A 20,210-nucleotide genomic window follows, 5' to 3' on the forward strand; every position below is an offset into this window, starting at 1 on the left:
GATGTGTCTGAAAAGTTTCAGCGTACCGTCCATCATCTCCTTGTGTTTGCTTTGTGTTTTTGCATTGCCACTCTGCTGTTTTGGTGGTGTATTTTGCAGTACTTTGATTTTGTTATTCCTTTGTGTGTATTAGAGTTATATTGCTGTGTTGTGTTGTTGAAAAGTGATCTTTGTTCTCTTGTGTGGCGTTCTTGTTGTACCCCCTACAGTCTTTCTGCTTTAATACTGTCACATATATTACACCGTCCAAATCCACAATCATGATATAATGGTAAATGGTGCATGCACCAATCACTGTGCCATTACCCCCACGTTATCGCCTACCCAAACATGCTTTGTAATCAGGCACGGTTTTGACAGGAGCTATTTAATCTATCTAGTGGCAGGTTAAGGCAGTACTTGGTGCTAAAACTTTTACCATTGTATTATGAAATCCGGTTTCTGTAGGTTGTAAGAATATTTGTGGATATTTTTTGTGTGCCATTTTTTGTGATGATGATCTGTTCTAGGGGTATTTGTGCAGCGGGACTGCGGGTGTTGTGCATGGTTGCTGTGTTGTGCTCTGTTTATTTTGTGTGTTATATCATATTATGTTTTAATTGTGTTAGGTCCATTTGTGCTTGTTATTGCCTTTAAAGTGGTAAATTTGCCCTGGTGCAACTCTTCTATGGAGACTCCATTCAGCCCAAAACTGTGGCAGAGATTATTGGCTGTACCACATAAAGTGAGCTTTGTAAGTGCCTATATCAGAAATGGTTTTACACAGTTTGTTGTACTTGTTATTAGCACCTATTTCGCTAAAAATGTAAACGTTGGGGGAAACTTAGATCCTCCAGAGCTCTCTTTATTGTATTGTATTGTAATTGCATTTATATAGCGCTTACTACCCCTGACGAGGCGTCGAATCGCTTTTTCGGCAAGTAGCACGCTATTCTGGGACCCATAGAGGATTAGTGTTGAATTAGTATAGTGAAACATGCAAGTACATTTTAAGTGGTGGATAGGTTAGTCAGTTTTATTTGGATTTGGAATGACAGCAGAAGGATAGAAGAGGAAAAAAGGATGTATTTATATAGCGCTGGTTACCCCTGATGAGGTGTTGACGCACGCTATTCAGGAAGCCCATAAAGATTAGTGGTGAATTAATATGGTGAAATATGAAGTAATTTCAGTGGTGGATATTAGTCAGTTATTTTGAGTGAGAAGGATACCAGAGGGATAAAAGGGGCAGAAAGGTTTGCAATCATATAGCACTTGTTACCCCTGATGGGTGTTGAAGCGCTTTTCTGGTGAGTAGCACGCCACTCCGGAACCCATAAAGGATTAGTGGTGAATTAGTATAGTTGAATATTGAATTTGAGAGGTGAACATGTTGGTCTGTTCATTTTGACATTTTGATTGAAAAGGATAGTGGGGTATAAAAGAGTGAAAGATGTTTTTTTGCAGTAGGAGGAGGCTTTTGGATGAGTAAAACGGAGTTTTGGAGGGGAGGAGTCAGAGAGAAGAGTTTAGAAAGGTTTGTTTTAGGGGATCGGTATAGTAAAAGAGGTGTCAGATGATGCAAGGAGGGGTAGAGTAAGAGAGAGTCCAGAAAGGATTATTTTGGGGATCATAGTAGTGGTATGGGTTTGGGATAAATGAGAGTGGATGTAGAGGATATATTGATAGATGTATTGGATGAGAGATAGGGTAGTGCATTGGAAAGAGTAGTAGAAAGATGTTTGAGATGAGTCAGGAGTTTGGGCTAGAAGATATATTGAGCGAAGTATAGGCTGAGGAAATGGGTAGTGCATTGGAAATGCTATATTAGAAGAAAGTGATAAATATATAGATCCATAAGTACCATAAGTTTGTGGATGTGGATGGTGTGGTCTGGGTATTGCTAAATGGGTTAATGGGCAGCATTTCTGGCCCTGGCCCTGGTCAGTCTCGAACAGGCTCAAACAGGCAACAGCCCTTAGCATCGACGGTTGGGCTGAGACGCCCTAACCTTGGCCTTTTATAGCCCTAGTAATCAGGTGACCCCTTCAGCCAATGGGAACCCTAGCCCTAACACTATCCAATCACAACACTAGCCCTACAATTTAGAACCAATAGGAGATCAGGACATTACAGCCAACCTTAGCCCTGGTCCAAGCACCCAATCAGTTAAAAAACCCTGATCTCTACGTCCAATAGAGGCCCTAGCCCTACCAGTAGTCCCAATCCAAGTCCAAGCAACCAATGGCACAGGAAGCCCTAGTCCCTATTTCCAATAGAAAGCCTAACCCTGCTCTTAGTCCCACAATTAGTCCAGCAACCAATCACACCAGAAGCCCTAATGGCTACTTCCAATTAAAGGTCTAACCCTAGCCCTAGTCCCACCCTATTCCCAACAACCAATAACATGGGAAGCCCTAGTCCCTACTTCCAATAGAAATCCTAACCCTAGCCCTAGTCCCAACCCTACATTGATTGCATCACCGACCCAGAAACCAATCAGAACCCTCAAATACCCGACCAATGAGAACACTAACCCTAATCCAATAGAAACACCAGATACACCCACCAATCAGTGTACACACGTTTTTGTTTTTTGTGGGTTAGCTTGTTCATGGAGGTATCTTTTGGTTTACTTTTCTGCATTGATATCATTAGTTAGAGGCTGGCTCAGAGGGTTGATCTGAAATAAGCCTTCTGGGTTTGAATGAAAGGCAACTTCCTGTGCCAATGGGACTATTCTCGCTTTGACGTCGCCCAGGGTTGGTTGACTGACTTTGCTGGGAAACCAGCAGCATCTCTGCCCATTAGACCTTTAGTCTGTATTTTAACTCCATCTGCAACCAAGTGACTGGTGGCCTGCAGAACGCCTTCTATGTATAGCCTGGTCTGGCTTTCATGGATGATCAAAGCACCATGGCGTCTAGAAGATGATGGAAAGAAGCCAAACATATCTGATGAGTCCTTGTCAATTGAAAGGGTCCTGGGAGGGGTTTGAGGGCAGGAGTGGCAGAAAGTCTTGTGGAGTTGACAATATTTGATGTTTCCTCAGTTTCCAGTATTTCCAGAATGAGCTGCCTGAACAGTCCTGTTGTCGGGTCAATGTTATCAGTCTGGAATTGTACCATTGTGCTGAAATCGAAGGGCGTATTTAATTTTCTGTGATATGCAGGAAATTCTGCTATGGCTTAGTATGGCAAGCAGCCTATTGGCCATTTCAGGGTTTTTCTTTAATGAGCTATGTGATATATATACAGCTATTTCTGCTAGCCCTGGCTGTCGGGCTACCTTCAGAGGGCGGTTTCCTTAACAATAGCTTGGTTGAATTTGGGAAATGCTTGAACCTGCATTAGTATTCTCTTTCTCTGTTCTCTTCCAAAGCTAGGCTACTTTTCGAAAAGGGAACCCCCACGGCTCCAGCCTTTAGTATGATCTTCCCTATTAAGGAGGTGGTACACAGCCAGAAATCTGCCTTTGCGGTGGCAGTGGGGAGGGATCAGTTTGGAACTGTGGCTCTGGTTGAAAGTGTGAAGTTCACCTGAGGAGTATGGTTGCTTTTCGGTATGTCCCAGAGGGGAGACCTTGGGGATACTCTCAATGGTAGGGAGATGCTTTGAGTGGTCCATTTGCTTCCAGCTCTGCCACTTTGTTGTTAGCCTGAGTCCCATATGTGAACCATGTTCTTTTTAATTTGCATAAGAAGGCACAGGAGAACAAATTTGCAAACAGATGGTTCATTGGTTGTCTCCCAATGCAATAGATCTGAGTATGGAGAGAACGTCTCGTGATTAGAGAGTAACATTGAAATGGGGTTAAAGCAACATTCACAGACATCATTTGGGGTCCTGAACTGGGATCTGACCAAACTCCCTTAATGAGCCCCCTGTGGCATGAGCTGCGCTGGGAGGAGGCACAGAAGGGAGAGCGGTGTTTAGCATGACAAATGACATCTCCCGCACAGTTTGAGGTATGTTTCTATCACTGCAAAAAAAAAACTCTTTGATAAAACCAGGGTATCTATGGAAGGACCAGGCATGTTTTGGGCCTTAGTATTTCTGCATATTTTTTGCAAGTTTGGGTACCATAATCAATTAATACCACACCCGATAAGTACTGCAGTCTAGGGCTGGGTTCTCCAAAGTTGATCCCAGAGGGCCGGATCCATGCCACATTTTTAGATAACTACATTTTCTAAATGGGGAGATGCCAAAAATCTGGCATGGATCTGGCCCTCCAGGACTGACTTTGGAGAACCCTGGTCTATAGAATCCGTATTTACTGGGTGGAATCTTACCATCCCATATAATGGGACACTTGGTTGTAAAAGCCAATATCTATTTGCTGAGCTCAGAACTTAACTGGTAAGAGGTGTTGAGGGATGCTGGAACAAGCACAATGTAAAACTGTTCTGAAATATGATGCAGCTAAAGGCTGAGAAGGAATGAGGTACAATGGTTTGCTTTGGCCCGCTCACTCAGACTAATTGCAAGAAGCATGGATCTGATTTCCGGTTTCTTGGCGCGCGGCCACACAACTTCACTTTCTGTCTCTAGTTTCTTTGAAAAGGGATCTTCAATGCCAGTCGTTGATTTTAAGAGCAGTGTTCAACTGATTACAAGTGTTAAAGATACTTAGGAGAGCTAATAAGCATACAGAGTGTGCAGTCCTGTCCTCAGAAGTGAAATTACCATATCATGCCCCTCATTTTAATCAGAATGGGTCCTCTCTTTTGCAGTTTGCAGTTTGTGCCAGTCAAAGATTCTGTGTATTACTTTAAGGTGCACACCGTCTAGTCACCTTAAATAGACTATGGTTCTGCATCTCACATACTGTTTTTATTGTTCCCCTTATAGGATGAGCATTGGTGAGCTGTGATTTTTGTTGATGAACAAGCTCAGAGAATGCATCACTGACTCCTGAGGGAATTAGATAAAGCAAGTATTTTCCAAAGTGTGCTCGGGTAACACGAACACAGCTTTTCTAGGCCAGGTAACGAAAGTCCCACTCCTTCGTAAGATGGGGTCCGGATGCCCCATTTTGGTTGTGCCTGTTTTCTAGCCCAGATCAAATAGATTGTATGAAGATGGCTAACACTGAGCACAAGTTGTTTGAGGTCCAGGACAACAGGTTTTTATGTTATTTTATGTTATTGTGTCCACTGGGCAGTAGGTCCAAGCCCCTACAGCATAAACCCGTTGCCGCTAGTATAGATCTGCGAAAGAGGATTGTCTGTCTGTCACACAGGCAAGTTTTGCATGCATACATGGAAGTTGTACAAAGTTGTGTGTATGATTCATTAATGGAAAGCTTTTACTATTAGTGTGAGTGCTCCAAGGTAATGCATGAAGTTGCGAGTTCAACTTCCATTACTGAGAGAGGGTCCAGTATATCAACATGTGAAGGTTGGAAATTGTAGCAATTAAAAGCTATTTATAATGCTCCCTGATTATATGCAAATATATGCACAAGTATGAAAGCAAGTTTGGTAAATCTGAAATGAAATGTTCACAAAATTTGCAGCTTGAAAAACAGTTTTGGTAAACCATTGCGCAACTTTTTTACACCATGATTTGGCCAAGATCACACATTGCAAATCAAGTGTGGAAGTTGTCACTGGAGGACTTCCTAGTGCCAAAGTCAGTAACGCGGCTCGATCAGGTGTCAGTTCACTAATGCCCCGACGGGCTGCTCTCCTGGCTGCACTGGGTGATTTGTTTCTGAAAAGCCTTTCTGTCTCCTGAAATCGTGGTGACCCTGGATTGCCAGCCTCCTGACTGGGGTTTCGGGGCGCTTTGATCTGGGTCCTGGCTCTCTCACAAGATGGCTGCCTGTCCATCATGAGCACAGATCTGATCTGTGATCACACAATGGCTGCCTCGGGCAGTCTGCTGGTAAAGGCCTCCCTTTATTACACCTGTAACGAGGAGACCTGATCTGTGAGCAGACAATGGCGGCCTCGGGGCTGTCTGCTGCTGAACTCTTCCCTTTATTACACCTGTAACAAGAACCTATGGGCTCCCCTGCTCTCTCCGACTGCTGTAGAGAGACAGAGGACCCTGCAGCTGCTTGAATTCGGCCTCTTACAGTCAAATTCATTTTGTCATTGATTTATTTTTGCGACATGTTTCAGTGTCTTGGGCTGTTGTAGTTGTAAAAAGAACAATTGATGGACAGAATGCAGAACAATGTCATGCATTCACCCCAGTACAGAGATATGGGCCTAAATCCATCGTTTTTTTGTTCACCATGCCATTCCAGTTTGGACCCAGCCATATGCAAATCAGTCTTGACACTGCGCCCAATGGGAACAGTCCAGCCCGAACTGCCAAACCAGGTCCTCCCTGGACTGGAAACAAGCTTCCTAGGACCGGTTTCGGGCTTTCAGCCAGTTGTAGTTGTAGGCCTTGTTTCGTTGTATTTTTCTGTGATCCAAGCAGCAGTGGATCTCTCCTGTCTTGGTATTTTCTTGTAACTTACGCAGCCCTGGAGCCTCTCTGACCTTGTATTTACCTTCGTACTACGCAGTAACACAACCCTTCTCCCTGGGTATTTATTGCTTGTGTTGCATACACTGATGAGTCTCTCTCTGTCTGTGTGTTTACCTGTTTCCTGCAAACGAATGGATCTCTACTTTTTGGGTATTTACCGTGGTCCGTAGACTGATGTCGCTCCTGTCTGGTTGTCGGTCTCCTGTGCGCCGATGGGTCTCTGTGGTTAGGCTTTCCCTATGTTCTCTTAACTGATTGAGCTCCTGTGTCGGGGTTTTTACCTGTGTCCCGTGCACCGATGAAGTGCTTTTCTCTGGGTATTTACTTGTGTTCCGTGCGCTGATTGAGCTCCTCTGTCTGGGTATTTACCTGTATTCCATATTCTGATGTCTCTCTGCTGCCTCAGTATGTACCCGTGCCCGTGCACTCTAGTATCTGGTTATGTACCAGTGTGATGGGTCTCTGCTGTCTGGGTATTTACTTTTGTTCCTTGTACTGGCGTCCCTCTGCTGTCTCAGTATTTCACCATGTCCCGGGTGCTGACGAATTTCTACTATCTGGTTTTGTACCGGTGCAGTAATCTCTGCTGCCTCAGTATTTACCGGTGTCCCGCGCACTGATGAATCTCTACTATCTGGTTTTGTACCGGTGCGGTGTATCTCTGCTGCCTCAGTATTTACCTGTGTCCTGTGCACTGATGTAGCTCTACTATCTGGTTTTGTACCGGTGCAGTGGGTCTCTGCTGTCTGCGTATTTACCCGTGTTCCATATACTGATGTTTCTCTGCTGCCTCAGTATGTACCCATGCCCGTGCACGGATGTAGCTCTACTATCTGGTTATGTACCAATGTGATCGGTCTCTGCTGTCTGGGTATTTACCTGTGTTCCTTGTACTGACATCTCTCTGCTGTCTCAGTATTTTGCCATGTCCCGTGCGCTGACGTATTTCTACTATCTGGTTTTGTACCGGTGCGGTGAATCTCTGCTGCCTCAGTATTTACCTGTGTCCCACGCACTGACAAATCTCTACTATCTGGTTTTGTACAGGTGCAGTGGTTCTCTGCTGTCTGCATACTTTCCTGTGTTCCATATACTGATGTGTCTCTGCTGCCTCAGTATGTACCCGTGCCCGTGCACTCTAGTATCTGGTTATGAACCAGTATGATGGGTCTCTGGTGTCTTGGTATTTACCTGTGTTCCTAGTACTGACATCTCTCTGCTGTCTCAGTATTTTACCATGTCCCGTGCGCTGGCGTATTTCTACTATCTGGTTTTGTACCGGTGCAGTAATTTGGGGCCCATCGGGAGACGGGGAGGGGAAGAACCGACCGGACACAGGTGTAAGGTGTGATAAAGGCCGCTTTTATTGGAAAACAGGTGAATCCTGAAAACATACCCCAACCTTGGCCTTTGCCGTACAAAACTAGGCCTAACTAAATATACATATACCTGACCAATCCCCCCACCCCACCCCTAAACAGTTCCCCGACAACATCATAAAATCCTTATCAGTTACCCAAACTGCTGCCTCAACTGTTTTAACATCTGCCATATATACACTCCCTCCCCTTCAACCAGTAAAGCTCCTTCCTCCTATCCTACCCCCCCATTATAACTAGGGAAAAGCGCCATCCTACATAAAACTCTCCAGCACCTGCTCCAGCGACAACACTGTTCAACCCTAACACAGAAAGCACCTGCAACCAACAAAAACCCCCTTAATTTTCCCAACCTTGGAGAAAAGAAAGAGAATCCCCCCCCCATCCTAAGGGAGGGCGGGTGGGACAAAATTCTCCGAGCCCCCCGGCTGCTGGGTCACTGTCCCACGAAATGGTGATCAGTGACCCAAAATGGCCGCTTATTAACCCTCCCAGCCCAAAAGGAGCCCAAACAACCGCCGCCCAGCCCAACCAGCCCAAAGTCCCTTCCTGTGTCCCCTTTTTATTCCTCCCCTCCCCTTCCTCCTGGTGCCCCAAAATCCCCGGGGGGGCGAGCCTCCCTCCGGTCGGCCACCCCCCGCAAAGCCCCATTGGGGCCCATCGGGAGACGGGGAGGGGAAGAACCGACCGGACACAGGTGTAAGGTGTGATAAAGGCCGCTTTTATTGGAAAACAGGTGCATCCTGAAAACATACCCCAACCTTGGCCTTTGCCGTACAAAACTAGGCCTAACTAAATATACATATACCTGACCCCACCCCCACCCCTAAACAGTTCCCCGACAACATCATAAAATCCTTATCAGTTACCCAAACGCCTGCCTCAACTGTTTTAACATCTGCCATATATACACTCCCTCCCCTTCAACCAGTAAAGCTCCTTCCTCCTATCCTACCCCCCCATTATAACTAGGGAAAAGCGCCACTCGAAAGCCCCCTACCGCTTTCGACCCCCCCCCATGACCCTTGCACCTTCGGATACCTTTGCACCCCTATTGCCCGATCCAATGCTTCCTTCAGTTGTACAATATAGAGCTCCATCCCGTATCTCTACAAATGTACCCCATCCTCCATAAAAAAGTAGACCGCCCCATACCTCAATTCCTGATGCTCCATTCTACCTACCCCTTCCTTCTCACAAAAAGCCCTCATCTCCCTGTTAATCTTCCTCCTGGTCCTGTCAATAGCCCCTGGTCTCTCCGCTCCCCTCCAACATCTCCTAGGTATAAACTCCGACCAGATGACGTAACACCCTGCCCACTGCCTCTTGATCTCTAGTAAATCCCTCCTCATCTGCTTTACCAGTGCCAATCCCTTACACTGAACCAGGTCGTTTTCCCCCAGATGAACCACCAAAACATCCGGGCACACCCCTCCCCGCACAACGTTATTCAACAGCGGCACCAACTCGTGCCAACGCATGCCCCCTTTTCCCCTCCAATGACACCTAAACAAATGCTCATTCAATTCAAGGTTAAGGCTCCTGTATTTTTCCCACTCAGCCTTCTCTGCTCTCTTTACAAAAGAATGGCCCACCACGTATATAGACACTGCTGCCGCTGTAGGCCCCGCCACCGCACCTGGAAAGAAACATATATAAGCAGCAAATCCAAAATCCAGCTTAGTCCACCACTACCCCTCGCAACCTGACATACGTCTTATAACAGTCCGACTTCCATCGTCCCAACTGTTTAATTTCCTCCTTCCCCCAACCTTTTTGCGCCGCCTCCGTCGCCGCCCCGATGCGAAACGAATGCGTCCCGAAGTCTTTCGGATCCTCACCCATACACCGCAGCGCGTGCCGCAGGACCCATAACAACTGTGCGGCCGTCACTCGTCCCGCCTCTCTCCTGCCAAACACCTCCGCCCCAACCTGAACCCCTCCGTCCGCCAGCCGTCTCCCCCACTCTACCGGACACACCGCCTCTGTTCCCCCAGGACCCAGCAACACCCAAGTACCCCTCGCTCGCTGATCGGTCTTGGAACGTTGAAGCCGCACTGCGACCTCCCTGCCTCGGAACTCCACTTCCCCCCACGTCAGCCCCGCCCTCCCTTTCAAACCCACCAACTCCGACACCCGAAAGGCCCCGAAATAAATCCACGACATCAATGTGGAAAACCGCACCGTCTCCTCCTGATCTCTGCACACTACCGGTAAACAGCCCACCAGTCCTTTCAACATCGCCTCTGTAATTGGCCGTCTCCTCCGCACCTGAGCCCCTCTCTCTCTCTCCCAACCCCCCAAAAGACGCCCTCCCAATTCACCCGCCGAGGGAGCATAACCCCACCAAAGCTTGCCCATGAACGCCAAACCCGCCAATTTTCCCGCAATTGTTACTCGCGCCAGACCCTTGTCCATTAACCCCAGCACGAATTGCACCACCTGCTCCTCCCGACGCCACTTGTCCCGCTGCCTTACCGCTCCAAAACGCAGAAACTCCAGCCAGGCCTGTTCGTAACTCCTCCACGTGGACGCTGCCATGGACGACCTCACCAATTGAACGACCCGCGCTCTCCCACCAACCACATCTCCTCCGGCACCTCCGTCTTGACCGCCGCCGCCTCCGTGACTAGCCCATGGAACCTCTGCCACTGTTGACGAGACAAAGCATCCGCAATGTCATTGTCCACTCCCGGCACATGCTGAGCCCGAAACAAGATATTGTGTTCCAAACACCTCAACACGAACACGCGCATCAGCTTTAGCACCTGGGGCTCCCTCGCAGACTGCCGGTTCACCACCTGCACCACTGACATATTGTCCACCTTGAACAACACGCGCCTGTGCGCCAACTCACGCGCCCACACTGTCACAGCCACCACCAGCGGGAACAATTCCAAGAAAGCAATGCTTCTCCCCCCCGCCTGCCACTGCTCCGGCCATTGTTCCGCGCACCACCGGCCCGCCCAGTAGAGTCCGAAACCTCCGACTCCCGCCGCATCCGACGACATCGTCACATCCCACTCCCACTCCTCCGGGGGCGCCATGGGAACACCGTTGAATCGTTCCAAAAAGGCCAACCACATGCACAGATCTTCTCTCGCGCCCGCCGATAGCCGTACGTGATGGTGAGGCAGCGACAAACCGGACAAGGCCAATCCCAACCGCCGACAAAAGGTCCGCCCCGCTCGCACAACGTGGCACGCGAAATTCAAATGCCCCAGCAACACCTGCACCTCTCGCACCACCACCTTCCGCTTGGCCAACATGCCCTTCACCAAATCCATCATCGCCGACCGCTTGTCCTCCGGTAGGCGTGCTTCCATGGCCGCGGAGTCGAGCTCAATCCCGAGGAACGACAGCACCGTGCTGGGCCCCTGCGTCTTCTCTGGCGCCAAAGGCACCCCCAGGTAATCCATCAGGTCCGTAAAACTGCTCAGCTGCTGCTGGCAGTCCGTCGAACCGGGGCTGCCCACCAGGAAGAAGTCGTCCAGGTAATGCGTAATCGCCTCAGAGCCTGTGCGCCAGGAAAAAGCCCACTGCAAAAAAGAGCTGAAACGCTCAAACAAGGCACACGACACGGAGCACCCCATTGGAAGCGCTCGATCGACAAAAATGAACCCATCCAGCTGGATCCCCAGTAAATGATGATCAGCTGGATGAACCGGAAGCAACCGAAATGCCGATTTTACATCGCATTTTGCCATGAGCGCCCCCTGACCCGCCGTCGTCACCAACTTCCTCGCGACGTCCACGGACGAGTAGGACACCGATGCCAAATCCGCCGAGATAAAGTCGTTCACCGACGCGCCCTCCGGCCACGATAGATGTTGAATCAGGCGGAATTGACCTTGCTCTTTCTTTGGGACCACACCAATGGGAGAAATGATCAAATCTCTCAACGGCGCTACCTCGAAAGGTCCCACCATCCTCCCCTCTTTCACTTCCTTGAAGAGCTTCTCCCGGACGATACCCTTGTGTGCGTTCACGGACTTCAGGTTCTCCGCCCATCGAGCGATCCGTGGACCCTCGTACCCCAACCGGAAACCCTCCCTGAAACCCCGACGCAGCACCGTCGCATCGTCCGCCCGCGGATACACCTCCAAGAAAGGTTCCAGCCGATCCAGCCTAACCGGTGTACGAGCCTTTTCCCATGGTACTCGCTCTCCCCCTACCCCCTCCCCTCCCCCTGCTGGGCACGGGAGCCGGGAATTGACCCTGTGAGGGGCCTCCCCAAAGCCCCCAGCATCGCGCCTCTGGGTGACGTTTTCCACAAGCGGAGCACTCATGCCGGAAGCGGCACGTCTGCCGGAGACAGGAACCCCTGTTAAAATCCCAGCATGTCCCAAAGCCGGGACCGCTCCCGGCTCCCCCCGTCCCCACCCCCCCACGGGTGGGGCGGGCCGAAAAGGGGGGAGGAGCCAGCGGCAAGCCACTGGCCGTGTAGATAGTGCGGCCAAACTTCGCCCCACTCATCGTCTGCTGGTACAGGTCCGCATCTAACTCCCCCCACTTAGCCTCCGGGTCGGACGCCATGCGCGCCCGGAACTCCTCGTCGTAATGCGACCAAGCATTGCCCCCGTAGGTCACTTGCGCCCGCCGCACCACGTCCATGTATTTAAACAGCGCGACCGCCCTGTCCGGGTACTTCTCACAGTACACGCTCGCATAAATCAAGAAAGCCGCCGACCAATTCTCGATAGTAACCGGCACTTTCGGCCGCCTCGCCAATTCCTGCTCCTCCTCTTTCGACCCTTCCTTGGCCATCAATTCCCGGTGGAGCAACTTCAAAATCTCCACGTACTCCCCCTTCCATATCTTCTCCCTAGTTGCCATCGACAAATGCGCCCCCAATGGCTTCGCTACCCCCATGTACGGCAGCTTCTTGACCGGAACCTCGCAGCTCTCCTTCGCCCCGGCGCCCGTCGACCCGCCCGTCCCCGAACTCCCCGACGCCGCGCCATCCGCCTCCGTTCACACCCCGGCATCCATCACATACCTACCCTTCAACAGTCTCACCTCATCACCACCCACAGCATCCGTCCCCACCGACACCTGGCAACTGCCAACCCTACTTCCACCCGCCTTGCCTCCATGAGGCGCGCCCAAGCCACTCCCCGACCCCGTACTGGTCTTACCTGGCGTCAAGGCTGGCGTCCGCACCGGATCCCGCCGCCTAACCATTTCAGCTGGGGGGGCCGTCACTCGCGGCACCACTTGCCGGGGGCATTCCTGCAAAACACTGCCAACAACATTACTGACCTCCCCCCCGTCCTCCCGCAGCTCCCCCTCTTCCTCCGACTCCATCTCCGCACTCCCTTCTCCGACAGCAACAACCCTTCCTGTGGACACCCTGCTTAGACCTGCCTTCTCCCTACACTCCGTCATCAAAGTACCTAGGTCCACACTCACTCTCCTCCCATGCTCTTGGTGGTAAGCTGAGTAACCTGGCACCTCGTTGCTCCATCCCCGTCCCCCGGCGGCCGGATCGACCCATCGGGAGGGGGGCGTCGGAGAGCTATGTCGCATCCAACGGTCATCCGTCCACACCAGGTCCCTCGTTGGAGCGTGACCGCCCGTACTAGGCAGAGCCGGCCCATCCACTCGGCGGGGTGGAGCCGCATGCTGCTCACCCGTGCCCCTACCCCACTGCTCCTGCCAAGAGAAAAACGGGGAAGTCCAGCATGCCGGGGCAAAACCCTCTCCACTACCTACCCAGCCACCACTCCCCCCCGCCGCAGAATGCCCTCCTCGCCGCGCTGGACGCCCCCCCCACCCACTCTCACCCCACCCCCAGCTCCCCGCCCCGTCCTGCCCCTCCCACGCGCCTCCCCTTGGACCCCCCCAACCGCCCCATCCCAACGTCTCCCCTCCGCTACCCCCAGCCGCTCCACCTGCCCCGTAACCCCCCCCGCCGAGCCCCCCCCGCCCCCTCCCCCATCCCCCGTCCGCCCCCAACCCTTGATGCAGGCCCGGGCCCCCGGTCGGCCCCCCACTGCCACTCCGCGCACCCCCTCCGTGCCGCGCACCCCGCCCCCCGCCCCGAGGGGAGCCCCCCCTACTGGGAGGCACAATGTCATCGTCCGCGGAATCCCCCTCCCCCATCTCACTCTCACCTCCATCTCCCTCCTCCTCCCCCCCCTCCGACTCCTCAATCAGGAGAGGCGATTCCCCCCCTGCCACTCCCTGCCCCCCTGCCTCCCCCTCCCCCATGGCCCCACCGACCCCACCCCCGGGCACCACTCCCTCCACCTCCTCCGTCCCCCCCTCCGGCCCCCTCCGCCTGACCATGCACCCCTCCCTCCCCTTCCATCGTCGCCTGTCCCCTTCCAACCCCCCCTCCCTTGGAGCTGCGCTTCACCCCCGCGCTGCCATTGCCCCACCTGTACCCCCTTCAACTCTCTCCACCTCAATACCGTCCACCTGCGCTCCCCCCTGCACCCCCCCGCCTCCCCCCGCCCCCCCAGGCCATCCGTGCCTTGCACGAAATTCAAAGGCGCCTTCTTCCGGCCGCCGCGCTGAGGTCTCGGCCCCCCTCCCCTCTTAGCCGCCCCAGCCGCCCTCTGGCCACCACCGCGCGCCGCTCTCCTCGGCGCTCCCGCCCCCTCCCCCTTCTTAGCGCGAGACCTAGGCGGCTCGCAAGCCGCCACCGCCGCCGCGGCGCCATCTGCAGCGCGCCGCGGTGGCCTTACCCTCAGGTCGCTCCTCAGAAGGTCCGTCCTGCCCGCCTCGCTGAGGAGGCGCAGTGCGTCCCGCACTCGGGGATCAGCTAACGCGTCATCCGCCATCGCCAGTAACCGCGCTGACAGCCCGCCTCCTCCTGTACCTCAGCAACGCCTCTTCGCGCACCACGCCGCGACCTGCACACCGCCACGCAATCCCGCCCTTGTCACTACCGCTAACCCCCAGAGCAACCAACACAATTTAACTATAACTCCGCACCAAAACTAAATTCACCACAACATTCACAAAATTCTCCGAGCCCCCCGGCTGCTGGGTCACTGTCCCACGAAATGGTGATCAGTGACCCAAAATGGCCGCTTATTAACCCTCCCAGCCCAAAAGGAGCCCAAACAACCGCCGCCCAGCCCAACCAGCCCAAAGTCCCTTCCTGTGTCCCCTTTTTATTCCTCCCCTCCCCTTCCTCCCGGTGCCTCAAAATCCCCGGGGGGGCGAGCCTCCCTCCGGTCGGCCACCCCCCGCAAAGCCCCATTCTGCTGCCTCAGTATTTACCGGTGTCCCGCGCACTGACGAATCTCTACTATCTGGTTTTGTACCGGTGCGGTGAATCTCTCCTGTCTCAGTATTTAACCGTGTCCCGCGCGCTGACGTATTTCTACTATCTGGTTTTGTAGCGGTGCAGTGAATCTCTGCTGCCTCAGTATTTACCTGTGTCCTGCGCACTGACGAATCTCTACTCTCTGGTTTTGTACCGGTGTGGTGAATCTCTTCTGCCTCAGTATTTACCTGTGTCCCACGCACTGACGAATCTCTACTATCTGGTTTTGTACCAGTGCAGTGGGTCTCTGCTGTCTGCATATTTTCCTGTGTTCCATATACTGATGTTTCTCTGCTGCCTCAGTATGTACCCGTGCCCGTGCACTCTAGTATCTGGTTATGTACCAGTATGATGGGTCTCTGCTGTCTGGGTATTTACCTGTGTTCCTTGTACTGACATCTCTCTGCTGTCTCAGTATTTTGCCATGTCCCGTGCGCTGACGTATTTCTACTATATGGTTTTGTACCGGTGCGGTGAATCTCTGCTGCCTCAGTATTTACCTGTGTCCCACGCACTGACGAATCTCTACTATCTGGTTTTGTACAGGTGCAGTGGTTCTCTGCTGTCTGCATACTTTCCTGTGTTCCATATACTGATGTGTCTCTGCTGCCTCAGTATGTACCCGTGCCCGTGCACTCTAGTATCTGGTTATGAACCAGTATGATGGGTCTCTGCTGTCTTGGTATTTACCTGTGTTCCTTGTACTGACATCTCTCTGCTGTCTCAGTATTTTACCATGTCCCGTGCGCTGGCGTATTTCTACTATCTGGTTTTGTACCGGTGCGGTGACTCTCTGCTGCCTCAGCATTTACCCGTGTCCCGCGCACTGACGAACCTCTACTATCTAGTTTTGTACCGGTGCGGTGTATCTCTGCTGCCTCAGTATTTACCTGTGTCCTGTGCACTGATGGAGCTCTACTATCTGGTTTTGTACCGGTGCAGTGGGTCTCTGCTGTCTGCGTATTTACCCGTGTTCCATATACTGATGTTTCTCTGCTGCCTCAGTATGTACCCATGCCCGTGCACGGATGTAGCTCTACTATCTGGTTATGTACCAATGTGTTGGGTCTCTGCTGTCTGGTTATTTACCTGTGTTCCTTGTACTGACATCTCTCTGCTGTCTCAGTATTTTGCCATGTCACGTGCGCTGACGTATTTCTACTGTCTGGTTTTGTACCGGTGCGGTGAATCTCTGCTGCCTCAGTATTTACCTGTGTCCCACGCACTGACGAATCTCTACTATCTGGTTTTGTACAGGTGCAGTGGGTCTCTGCTGTCTGCATATTTTCCTGTGTTCCATATACTGATGTTTCTCTGCTGCCTCAGTATGTACCCGTGCCCGTGCACTCTAGTATCTGGTTATGTACCAGTATGATGGGTCTCTGCTGTCTGGGTATTTACCTGTGTTCCTTGTACTGACATCTCTCTGCTGTCTCAGTATTTTGCCATGTCCCGTGCGCTGACGTATTTCTACTATCTGGTTTTGTACCGGTGCGGTGAATCTCTGCTGCCTCAGTATTTACCCGTGTCCCGCGCACTGACGAACCTCTACTATCTGGTTTTGTACCTGTGCTGTGAATCTCCGCTGCCTCAGTATTTACCCGTGTCCCGTGCACCGACGAATCTCTACTATCTGGTTTTTTACCAGTGCAGTGGGTCTCTGCTGTCTGCGTATTTACCCGTGTTCCATATACTGATGTTTCTCTGTTGCCTCAGCATGTACCCATGTCCGTGCACTGATGTAGCTCTACTATCTGGTTATGTACCAGTATGATGGGTCTCTGCTGTTTGGGTATTTACCTGTGTTCCTTGTACTGACATCTCTCTGCTGTCTGCGTATTTACCCGTGTTGCATATTCTGATGTTTCGCTGCTGCCTCTGTATTTACCCGTGTCCTGCGCACTGATCTCTACTCTTTGGTTTTGTACCGGTGCGGTGAATCTCTGTTGCCTCAGCATGTACCCATGCCCGTGCACTGATGTAGCTCTACTATCTGGTTTTGTACCGGTGCAGTGGGTCTCTGCTGTCTGCGTATTTACCCGTGTTCCATATACTGATCTTTCTCTGCTGCCTCAGTATTTACCAGTGCCCGTGCACTGATGTAGCTCTACTATCTGGTTATGTACCAGTGTGATGGGTCTCTGCTGTCTGGGTATTTACCTGTGTTCCTTGTACTGACATCTCTCTGCTGTCTGCGTATTTACCCGTGTTCCATATTCTGATGTCTCTCTGCTGCCTCGGTATTTACCCGTGCCCGTGCACTGATGTAGCTCTAGTATATGGTTTTGTACCGGTGCAATGGGTCTTTGCTGTTTGAGTGCTTTGCTTGCCTGTCTTCTCTTTACCGATTGAGCTTCCTTATCTGGGTAGTTTTACCCGCACGCTCTTGGTATGAGTAAGGAGTTGGATCCAGCTGGATTCTGGATCTGGGCACTATTTTTGAGCCACGCCTGGGTTCCCTGTGAATCCTCGTCCGTGTCCCAGTGGGTGACAAATACCTATATTGCGACACCACTGAGACATCAGCAAAAACGCCTGTGTGGGGCAGCAGCCTGTAAGGATACATAGAAATCAATGCATCTCTTAAATGGATGATCACTTACTTCCCTTTGTCCAATTGGTACCTTGGCTGGGAACAGCTGCTGAAGCACAGACCAACTCAGCTGCAGCCTTAGGCCTGGCCCTTGGAGTGGAATAAATGTACACTCAGCAGGTCACTTCACAAGCTCTCAAGAGTCAAACTAGGATCAGAAAGGTTTTCTAGAGTTTCAATCTAAAGCCCAGGATGTATGTAAAATATGGATGTCTATGCATATGTGAGCATGTCAGAGTTCTCTGTAGGTAAGTTACCACATTATAAGCTTGATTAAAGAAAAGAATGCAAACTGATCTTTTGACACTTAATAACTCATGTTCTCAGCATTAGAATAAAGAAAGGCTAAGTAGAAACCTCCAAGGTTTCAATGGTATGCTTTCCGGATTGTGAAGTTATTTTAGCAGGATTTTAACTTGTGATCTTCAGGTAACAGAAGAATCTTTGCATCATCGTCATTAACCAAATGAGCTAGCTTCGATTAAACAAAAATCTGCGACCTGCATGTTACACACACATTAATCCACTCCACTCTGTGCCGCACACTGCCAGTGCACTCCACACACAATGCCACTCCACGCATCATAGCACCACTCCATGCCCCTCAATGTCACTTCACGCCACCCAATGCCTCAGAATACCATTTCACACCACACAATTCCATTCCACTCCACATATTTTTGTGCCATTCAATTCCACTCCTCGCCCACAGTTCCACTCCATGATGGAGAATGCCAGTCCACTCCACACTGACCCACTCCACTCAATTCCACATCACACCAATTCAAATAATTCCACTCCATGCCACACCACTCCACACAATTCCATTCCATTCAATACCACACAATCCCGCTCCCCTCAATGCCATACAATTCCACAGCATGTCACATGATGCCACTTCACTTTACTCTGTGCTATTCTACGCCACACAATGCCACTCCACTCAGTGCCACCTGACTTCACTCAATTGTAGTTGTATTAATATAGGGTTTACTACCCCTAATGTGGCGTTAGTTGTATTTATATAGTGCTCACTACCCCTAATGTGGCATTGAAGTGCTTTGCAGCATGCCACTTCACTCCATTAAATGCCACTCCACTCAGTGCCACTCCACTCCACTCCACACAGTGCCACTCTACTCCACTCTTTTTTTTTATTTTTTTATATTTTATTGCATTTTTTAATTTTACCAAGAATTCCAATACATGTTACAGTACACATATTTCAAAATACACATTATTAAACAGACAAAAACCAAGATAAAACTAACAAAAAATAGCAGTATAAACCGATAATCCTATTTCAACCGCCCGCTCTACTTTTATATCAAATATAAATAAGTTCTTCCTTTAATTTCAGTGAAGTAGAGCTAACCTGCCATAGTCTTCCAATTCTCGATGGGCATCCATATCCTTTCACCCAGTGCTCTTGCCCTTCTACCCTTCCTCTCATATATAGCTTTCTCCATATTGTATGTAGATAATAGCCTTGCTACCCACATCTGAAACGTGGGGGGCATCTTGTCAAGCTATGTTCTTGCTATGCCAATCCTATATACTGCCATTGCTATGAATAAAAATTCTGTGGGGAGGCCTTCTGCTCCTACAATCACCCCAAGCGTTATCAGTTCATCTGCCATTTTGATCTTAATCCCCAATGACCCTTCCAAAAATTCCTCGATTGCCAATTTCAGTGTATACAATTGTGGACATTGCGCGAACATGTGTACAATATCTGCATTACTCAAGTCACAGCGCGGGCAGGTTATTCCGGTGACCCCCCCCCCCCCCACTGTGCGATTCTGGCTGGGGTATGATATAATGAATATATTGTTTTGTAATGCTGCGCTTGTAATGACGCTGAGCACAAAACTGTCCGGCCTAGATCTAAAGAAGCCTGTAGTCCCTCCGGAAGCGAAGCCACTTTATCCATCCATTTCCTAACATATTTGCCCCTGTCATCACCTTTTGGTGCATAAAGTTCTGCATACAGTTGTCTTATTGTACAGTAACTACTGCGTTCTATATAGTCCATTATCCTGCAATGACCAAACCCTAAAATGCCTCCTTTTTTATTATGGAAGTAGCTCCTTACTTGCAGTTACTTAAAGTTACTTCCCGATATCTCGAATTTACTTTGAATCTCCTGGAATTGTAAAATCCCTCCATCCGGATCCATTATATCCCCTAGTTTCTTGATCCCCTTATTGTCCCATTCTTTCATAACTACATCCCTAAAGATCTCCCCTGTAAGTGAGTGATTTGTATACAGTCTTATATATCTGTTATATCTACCTATTCCCAGTTTTTTTTCGCAACAGCCTTCCAAATTTTATATATTGCTCTTAGGGTCTTGAACCTAGTGTGTTTGAAGTAAGTATAGTCTACCGTATTTAGTATTGCATTCTCCGCCTCCCTGCCCACCAAAGCTTTATACACATTCACAAAACCGGGTCAGTCACCTCTTGGACTGGCACTTCCCCCTCCAATCA

General features: G+C 50.5%; 1 protein-coding gene across 1 annotated transcript in view; it reads left to right on the forward strand.

Annotated features, from left to right (window-relative positions):
• The window catches only part of CCDC150 (coiled-coil domain containing 150), a 306,895-nt gene that overhangs the window by 24,683 nt on the left and 262,002 nt on the right, over positions 1-20,210 (forward strand). The gene's annotated exons all lie outside the window — the stretch shown is intronic.

Source organism: Lissotriton helveticus, chromosome 11, assembly GCF_964261635.1.
Source record: "Lissotriton helveticus chromosome 11, aLisHel1.1, whole genome shotgun sequence".
NCBI classification, from domain to species: Eukaryota; Metazoa; Chordata; class Amphibia; order Caudata; family Salamandridae; genus Lissotriton; species Lissotriton helveticus.